The sequence below is a fragment of the Crocodylus porosus genome, unplaced genomic scaffold (assembly GCF_001723895.1).
Source record: "Crocodylus porosus isolate Cpor-Errol unplaced genomic scaffold, CroPor_comp1, whole genome shotgun sequence".
NCBI classification, from domain to species: Eukaryota; Metazoa; Chordata; order Crocodylia; family Crocodylidae; genus Crocodylus; species Crocodylus porosus.
Genome location: NW_017728909.1, coordinates 58,088,984 through 58,094,517, shown reverse-complemented (window position 1 = coordinate 58,094,517; position 5,534 = coordinate 58,088,984). Strand labels below are relative to the sequence as shown.

General features: G+C 43.9%; 1 long non-coding RNA gene across 1 annotated transcript; it reads right to left on the bottom strand.

Moving 5' to 3' along the window:
• Positions 1-272: 272 nt before the first annotated feature.
• LOC109308230 lies at positions 273-3,134 on the bottom strand. Its single transcript, XR_002100560.1, has 3 exons — positions 3,124-3,134; positions 640-647; positions 273-352 (listed from the first exon to the last, which is right to left on the bottom strand). It is a non-coding gene; the product is annotated as an uncharacterized LOC109308230 (long non-coding RNA).
• Between the last annotated feature and the right edge of the window lie 2,400 nt (positions 3,135-5,534).

Here is a 5,534-nt window from a genome sequence, read left to right as displayed (position 1 = left end):
GGTGAGGCTCAGGCCCTGTGCGGTTGAGTGAGGTGTCAATGGTACAGCTCAAGTCGCCACCTATGAGGAGCAGGTCATCATCCTCACTAGCGCCATGCAGGAGGGCAGACAAGGTCACAAAGAAAGCAACCCTCTCCTGGCCATAAGTGGGTGCGTAAACATTGAGTAGCAGGTGGTGTTGTGCTAGGGTGACTTAGACAGTCATTAGGCAACCAGGGACAACCTCCCACGCCACTCCCATATCATGCTGTAGTTGTGGCAACAGAAGAGTCATGACCCCGGCGCTAAGGTTGGTGCTGTGGCTCAGGAACAGGTGGCCTCACCAGGCAGCATGCCAGGCCATCTGGTTGAGCTCACTGGAATGTGTTTCCTGGAGGAAGGTGATGGCCAGCCGCTTCTGGTGCAGCAGCTCCAGGGGAGCCTCCTGTTTCACCGGATCTCAACAGCTGTTGATGTTAAAAGTGCCAATGGTTGTGGCTACCATGGGTGTGAGTATGGAAGAGAAAGAGCAAGGTAAGGTGTAGGTGGAAGAGTGAGCACCCAATAGTAGAGCAAAATAGCAGAGACAGGTTGGGGAAGGCCTATCATGCCCTACTGTATTCCAGGGACCCCGTCAGGCCCCATTCACTTCTCACCCACTGTGTGAGCTTCTGAAGACAGTAAGCCATCTGCCGAGTACCTAGATCTTGTTGCATAAGTTTGGCTGCAGCTCTGGCAGTCTTGAAAAAGAGTTTAGAATCTTCACATCACTGGGTGATGTGCCCCACTACATTATTCTGTTCTTTGGTCTGTTTCAAAAAGGCCAGGTGGGGTCTGCCAACATGGCTACAAAACGAGTCAAAACAGTGTCAAAACAAAACAGCCGTCAAAGCTTCACACAGCTCTCATATAAAAGCTTTCCTTTAAAAGTAAAAAAAATTGTATTAAACTCAGTATAAAAATATAAAATGCTCTTTTTTTCTTATATAAAATATAAATAAATAACTACACATAAATAATTAATTACATAAATAAAAAGTAGCATTCAAGATATATAAATAATAAACTTCCCCATCACCTATCCTAGTATATGCTATTATTTCTTATCCTATCTTTTATATTTCTATTCTATTAATTATTCTATTCTATTACTCTACATTCTATTACTCTATTATTCTATTCTATTCTATGTTACTCTATTCTATTTCTATTCTATAATCCTTGTATTTTTCTACTGTATCTAATGTTATTGTCTATAAGCTTCTACTGTCTATCTTCTATCTCTAATCTTCAGAATCTTATTTTATCCCTGCTCTTCTAAGAGTCCTGCAGGGGAAGAAAGAAGACCGGTTTTGGGCCATACTCCCAAAACCACCTTCTTCGCCTCCCTGCTAGAGGCTATCAAATCTACCACAGGAGATTTCTTCAATCATTATGTCTGTCAATACCTAAATATTAACCTGGATGCAGCACAGCCTGGTGGATGGCTCTGGCAGGCAACATACACTGTGCATGGAAGGCAGTTGTAAAAAAGACTTAAGTTACCCTGAAATACTAAGTATCAAGATGTGCTAAGGCACATCCCCTCAAACTTACTTTTTGCTGCATCTATTGCTGCTGTGCCTCTCAGTAGGTGGTGGCTGCTGTGTGTGGTTGAAGGGTGCAGGGTGGTGTGGGGAGCATGACAATCACAAGTGGTGGTTGATGGACCACCATTACCGCCATGCATAGCCAATGCACCACAATGGGGGGGCGGGTATCCTGTGTTCTGTCCATCCATGTTTCTTTTTCTTTCCATCAGGACTACATTTCCCAGCAACCTCCAGCCCCGTGGCTTGGGCTGGTTTCCATGGAGACCCCAGCAGCAGCTGTGTGGTGATAGCCCAGCTTTGGGGGTTTCCATGGAGACCAGCCTGGATGTGCTGGCCATGCCAGTTGTGCATGTGGCTATGTGTAATTTTGGGGTGGTTATAGCCTTAGTGCTGTCCCTGCTGGCAGAGTGTGTGGCATGGCATGGAGCTGCACTGCAACCAACCTGCTTGCCTAGCTTCTTGCAGCAGTGACAGTATGATCTGTAGCTGGAGCAGAGCTGCAATCTGCACCCCAGGCCATGCTGTCACCACTGAGGATGCCAAGCTTGAGGTGTTCTGAACCCTGATCCAGACTTTCCCTCACATACAGATGTTGGCTCTGCAGAGACAGAAGCCTTTTATAAAACATTGCAACATTTCACAGATAAGATGCTCAGCACCAAGTGCCACCTGCTGCCTTTCCTCAGATTGGCCGCGCAGTGATAACAGCAAGTCAGCTGGTCAGACCTGGTGGCCAGGGAGATGCTCCAGGGACAGTCACCCCCTATGACGCCAATAAGCCCAGAGCGTACCACTGCTGCATGTGCCCCTGGGCCACATGCAATGTGCTCTTTGTGCAGGCTGAAAGTTGCGCAAGCCACTACACCCTGCTGCTGGTGAAACAATCAGAAGTATCTAAGCCATTCTCTGTTCCTGAGAACTCAACAACTATGGATCCAACCATGAGTCCTGCTGCCTCAACTGAGGAAGACAGCATCAGTTCACTAGTATTGGCCCTTGAGAAGTTCACTGAAGAGGAGAGACTGGGGACATCATTCTCCACAACCGGTATGTGAAGCCCCAGGGAACTTTTGTCAACTGTCATCTGAACTGACACCTGCAATCAGGCTGGACTGGGAAGTGAAGGGTGATGGGTTTTGAAGTCAACTGTCATCTGGTCTGACAGTTGGGGAGGATTGGATTGGCATCAGACACTGCTTTACAGAACTTGATGAGTTAGGCAGTGCAGGGCACCAGGTCAATTGCAGGGTAATGCATGCCAGGTCTGCTGGTCAATTGTTTAAAGCTGTTCAGGGCCTGCAGTCCAAAAACTTGGACAGGCATGTAATCCCTTCTCGGTGGTTTTTCCTGACTGCTTCTTATCCGCTCATATGATTCACTGAGTATTGAATAATACCCTGTATTCCTTGATTTTCAGCTCCGCTTGTTAGGCTGCTACCGCTGAAAAAATACTGACCACATAGAAAGCCTGTTAATGATACCTGGGCAGATAGGATCATCAGTACCATCAGTACCTGCATCGTGTGGTTGTGGAAGATACCAAGACAGACACATTGTGTCTCTGGCCAAGTATCATCTGGGCAACATGGCAAGAGGCATTCATGTGAACAGGAGAGAGAAGGGCAGTCCAGCTCAGAAATGTAGAAAACAGTATTGCTCATCTGTAGTGAAACTTATTGATCATTGCTGATTATTTATTATTGCTTGTTTGTCATTTTAAACATTCAATGCCTATGGTTATTGCTTATTGTAATAAAAGTTGTTGTCATAAAACTCGTGGATTATTGCTTGAGGTTTTAAAAGTTGAAAAGTATTGCTTGTAATGCTGTGATGTTTTGTAATTTATGTAAATTATGGTAAATATATCAGTAAAGGTTAATTTTAAAAAAAACTTTCCTATTTTATTTTGTTTCAATGTGCCATTAGGAAATCCAGCCAGGCTCCCTGGCTTTGTTCTTATCACTGTTTGCACCAATAGAAAGGACTGTTAAACATGTAAAACAGAAAAAAACAGTAAATCCCTAGTTGGCACCAGCATGGCACAGAGGGGCAGGGCCAGGGGTCCCCAGTTAGGATTGAGGGGAAGTAACAGGCTGTGAGAGAGCAGGTGGCATTTGCTTTTAAGGGCAAATGAAAGGAAGCCAACATGCCTCCTTCAGGCACCCAACTGGTTCTTTAGTCCAGAATTGAACTGGGGCATATTATGGAGTGCTGGTATCATTTCCATTAAGGGGTGCCTGCTGACATGGGTCTGACTGTGGGGTGAGCTTGTGCAATCACAACTGGCATGACAGCCAGCACAAGATAAAAAATTATGAAACATGGAAGCTACAGGATGCAGTCAGTGCTGTGAGAAGGTGGAGGCCATTGCTGTTCTCATTAAGGGGTGCCTGCTACTATGGGTTTGCCTGGGAGGTGAGCTTGTGTATGGAGGCTATGGGCTAAAATCCTGTGATCAGGAGGGTGCCATTTGCTCTGAAAGCAAATGAAAATGCTCCCCACTTTAGGGAGCCAAGTGATTCTTCATTCCTGGATGGAGACGAGGGCAGATTAAGAGGTGACAATGCCATTGTCAACCCAGCTAGGGCATGATGGGGGGGGAGGGATGCAGGTGTCCATGCAGGTGAGCAAAAGATTGATTCATGTTGGGCTGGGTGTATTGCAACACCTCTGGAGTGCTACACCTGGCATTCGAAGAAACACATTACATCCAAGTACCTAAAAATTGCAGCTATCCTCCTTCTCTCCTATTTGCAATTCTAAGCAACATCTGATGGATGAAGGTGCTCAATACACAAAAATTGCAGCGGCATCTGGTGGACAAAGGGACTTATTACACATCGTTGAGTGAATTTCTGTTTTCATGTGATAGATCCATGAACACTTTGGTTTAATTCATGGCAATCCAAACTAAAATACATTGGGATGTGTTTTGCTTTGAATTGCATATAAGATATTTAAAAGGGCAAAAAACCCTGTACATGAAAACTGTAACACAGTTAACTAGCAAAGAAGGGCAATTTTCATCATGTGTACAAATGCCTCATGGTGACTACTGTTTTTTTGTTGTGTTTTTCCACTCCTTCTGTCACCACATTCAAAACATTAACTATCTTTTAAAAATAAACTCCTTTTGGAATACTTTAAAAAGAACTGGGCTTTTCCACCAGCCAACTCACTACAGAGAGAAAAAGAACAGGGCAACTTCATTCCTATTTCTTTCTGGTTGGCTGTATTTGGTGTTCCTAACTGACAGCATGACTGGAGTTAGGAATAATATAGGCACTTGCTGTGCAGGGTATAAGCTCTCTCACACAGCTCTCCTTTGGCTTATGCAAACAAATTTCAATTTCAGCCTTGGCTATCTCCAGCTCAGACACTCCAAGTAAGACCAAAATGTGTTACTTTTTAGAGACAAAGGGCTTTGATTTTCCAATCACTTTTTCAACCCCTTTTTGCTGGAAAAAAATGACTTACATAAGCCAGCAGAAAATTATTTGGCAGAAGGAGAAATCTTCTGGCATAGACATGAGAGTTCAAAGGCACAAGTCTCCAAATTCTCCAAACCTTCTTGAATACAGGTTAAGTTAGAACCTGGCTCTGGAATAGCCATTTTAGCCTGGCTCAGGGTCTTTTAAAAGTTCACAGCAGCTAAAAGGATATGGACCACCATAACAACAACAACAATAATGGAAAATTGTTCCAATATTTTTTAATATTTTAAGATTGTTTCTTTGCACCGACTACTTGCACATAATCTGATGTGTACACTAGTTTCACCAGAAAACTACTTTTTGCTAACTTCCTAGGTATTTATTCTAAACACCATGAACCAATCTTTGAGGAGTTTGGCTTAAGCCAGTGGTTCTTAACATTTTTAGGCTCAGGACACCTCTGATTAAGTCCAGGAACCTGCTTAGAAAATGCTTTCACTCTGTTTTTGACTACAGAAGAATAATAAAA